This window comes from Heptranchias perlo, unplaced genomic scaffold, assembly GCF_035084215.1.
Source record: "Heptranchias perlo isolate sHepPer1 unplaced genomic scaffold, sHepPer1.hap1 HAP1_SCAFFOLD_55, whole genome shotgun sequence".
In the NCBI taxonomy this organism is placed as follows: domain Eukaryota; kingdom Metazoa; phylum Chordata; class Chondrichthyes; order Hexanchiformes; family Hexanchidae; genus Heptranchias; species Heptranchias perlo.
This window is the reverse complement of record NW_027139570.1, coordinates 4966798-4970030: the sequence shown is the minus strand read 5'-3', so window position 1 is coordinate 4970030 and position 3233 is coordinate 4966798. Positions and strand designations below refer to the sequence as shown.

The 3233-nt window shown below is 43.3% G+C and overlaps 3 non-coding genes across 3 annotated transcripts; 1 reads left to right on the top strand and 2 right to left on the bottom strand.

Annotated features, from left to right (window-relative positions):
• trnan-auu (transfer RNA asparagine (anticodon AUU)) lies at positions 1 to 75 on the top strand. Its single transcript has one exon. It is a non-coding gene; the product is annotated as a tRNA-Asn (tRNA).
• A 2924-nt stretch (positions 76 to 2999) lies between these two features.
• trnal-cag (transfer RNA leucine (anticodon CAG)) lies at positions 3000 to 3082 on the bottom strand. Its single transcript has one exon. It is a non-coding gene; the product is annotated as a tRNA-Leu (tRNA).
• Positions 3083 to 3160: 78 nt separating this feature from the next.
• On the bottom strand, positions 3161 to 3233 carry trnak-cuu (transfer RNA lysine (anticodon CUU)). The gene has a single exon. It is a non-coding gene; the product is annotated as a tRNA-Lys (tRNA).

The window sequence follows — 3233 nt, the reverse complement described above, 5'->3', positions numbered from 1 at the left end:
GTCTCTGTGGCGCAATCGGTCAGCGCATTCGGTTATTAACCGAAATGTTTGGTAGTTCGAGCCCACTCAGAGACGAAAATTGCATCCTTTTTTCCCACTTTAGGATTCATTGCCTCATTCTGGAAGCCTTCAAGCCGGTGTCAGGTTTTAATTCCTGATTTCCAGTAACTGGGAGCACTTTAAATGGCTCCGATCTCCGAAACTCTTTTCAAGTTTTCTAATGTGTGATTTGGCTGCAAGAAAACACTCTGTGAACAATGTAATCTGAGCATGCCTGATTCGCCATAATTTACACTGCTGTCGGATATCAGGCACATGAAAACAAAACAGTGAAATGTCTGTGTGGGCGCGATGCTCTGGGATTCCCCGCCTGACCATCTCCACCGATCCTTCTCTGCAGCCTTCCGAAATACAGCGCAGTAAATGTATCTCTGTGAAATGAGCTCCTGGACAGTAATAAGGAAATGAGTTTGGCTGAGGGGGTTCTGTCCCGAACACGGAGTATCAGGTGTTAGGTTTCCGGAGTGTAGTGGTTATCATGTTCACATAACACGCGAGAAGTCTCCGGTCCAAAACCGGCGAAGAACATTTTGAAACGTTGCTCCCATTAACAATGAGTAAATATTTAATGATTCACACAGCTGATTCAATGTGAACAAAGTCCATATCTCCCAGCCCTGTTGTTGCAGTCCGCTGGGAGCAGGCGATTGAAGCGAGGGTGATATTGGGGGTGAAGGCTGCTTCCAATACTGTCTCACACCCGGTGGGATCTGGCGGAGATTTTATAAGCCCTATCTATTCAACCAATAAATGAAACGGTGTTTGAGAAACATTCATATGCATAATAACATCCAGGACCCTGTCTTCAGAGTGCGTGGCGCAAAGGTCTGACTCCAGGTCAAAAGGCTGCGTGTTCACATCACATCGGGGTCACTGTTTCTTTCACCGCTCACATGAGACTGGATAATTCCCGAATTAAGGTTGTAATTGCTTTTTCACACAAAACAAAACAGATGTTTGGTCTAAACCCTGACTCAGTACCTTCCCAGTGGCAGGGAGGGGAGCGCCTGATACCCTCATTTATTTCATGCAACAAACTGACACGAATACTGGTATTGATTCAAAATCGACCTGCAGATGGATACACACAGAAAAAAGACAACCATAGAAACAGACAGCAATTACTTGCATATATATATATATATATATATCGCCTTTAACGTGGTCAGACGATTTAAACTCGGTGAACTTGCTTTAGTTTTCTGAAATGTACTTGTCCATCCTTCAGAGGTCACGGGAAATATATTTTTTGCCTTTCGAAAAAAGACGCGAAAAGCAGAGACATGTTTTGTTTTCAACACGGCTGGTGAAATGGCCGGACTATCATAAATTAGGAGTCGCCTTTGAAACATTTGAAGGCGACTACCTAAAAATCACTTGGTGCAAATTTGAAATCACGGTTACTATTTATTTAGGTCTGAAAGAAATAACAATAAACATGTCAGTCAGCGCCCGCGGTGAGACGGTGTCGAACTTGTTTGCTGCTAAGTTCACCGCTGGGCTAAAGCTGACGCCGTTCAAAAGACGCGAACCCACTCAATGGAAAGGATGAGCTCATAATCAACAGGTCCCGTCAACGTCAAACATCTCCTTTCTTGTTCAATAGAGGGAGCAGAGGCGTGTACATCATCAGACACCAGCAACTTTAAGAAATGGAACAGACAAAGGCACAGATGCAAGATCCAAATCTTTTCAATGCAAAGTTATTTCACTTTATTTAAAGTGCCGTGAGGCTGAAAACGGGTCCCAGATGATTTGCGTTCACTCGTGACTTGTTTTCCAATGATTGTCCGCCAGGTTTGCAATTCAATTTGTATTGGATATTGAAGATATTTCAGGATGATTGCACATCATACCATGTGTAAAGCAACCATCTTGATAACTTCAATCATCACACACTGTACATGGACGCTGCAGAGGCCCCAGCACCCCTTTCAATATTGTTTTTTTTAACTCACAGTTTTCAAAAGGGAATTGGATAAACGCTTGAATTGAAACATTATCAGGGCTATGGGGAAACAGCAGGCGAGTGGGACTAACTGGACAGCTCTTTCAGAGAGCTGGCACAGGCACGATGGGCCGAATGTCATTCGAATGGCGCTGTCCTATTCTATGATTCTATTAATAGATCAATTTCCGCCTTTCACTGAGCCTCTCTAAATGGTGCGCAGTAATCGTGTCCCTGTGAAATGAGCTCCTGAACAGTAATACGGAAATTAGCGTGGGTGAGCGGATTGAAACTCTGGTTAGGCTCCTAACAGGAAATTTCCTCTCTCAGTTTGATGAGATTATCAATTATCTCCCCCCCCTTTCGATCTTAAATGTCTTTACATATTTTTTGATCTCTTCTTCGACTGTCATGCCCACAATAGTAGTCTCCCTGGTAAATACTGAAGAAAAGTGATTATTTAATATATCTGCCATTTCGCTGTCATTGCCTGTGAGTTAGTCGTGTGTATCCCTTAGTGGCCCAATTCCTATCCTAAATTTTCTTTGGCTGTTGATGTGTCGAGAATACTTTGCTTTTCTGATATTCCTTTTCGCCTTTCCAATAGTTCTTTAGACTTCTTTCCCAGTCTTTTCACATTCCCCTCTCTCCTTTATTGTCCAGTGTGGGCCTTTTTCTTCAGTTTCAATTTTGCCCTTATTTCTTTATTCATCCCTGGTGTTTCCTTTGTGGCAAGTTTGTTCTTGCTTTTTAGTGGGATATCTTTCTCCTGGACTCTATTGATCACCGTTTTAAAAGTTTCCACTGCTGTTCTATTTCTTTGTCCAGGTCATTAATATGTCAAACATTTCACCGTTGGAAACTTCTCAAGTCACATATCCATGACAAAGCCAATTGCTTTTGTGGGAGGAGCAAATCAACTTGGTCGAAAAATCAGCTGCAGGCCAATCCACAAATAATACACTTCCACGTCTTAGTAAAAAATAAGCAATATCAGAAGTGGGATTCGAACCCACGCCTCCAGAAGAGACTGCGACCTGAACACAGCGCCTTAGACCGCTCGGCCATCCTGACTACAAACTTAACGTTTCATTCTGCATCAATTCCGCACCGTTGGCCAGTGAACGCATCATAAAACTTTAAAATGATACTCGCCCAACGTGGGGCTCGAACCCACGACCCTGAGATTAAGAGTCTCATGCTCTACCGACTGAGCTAGCCGGGC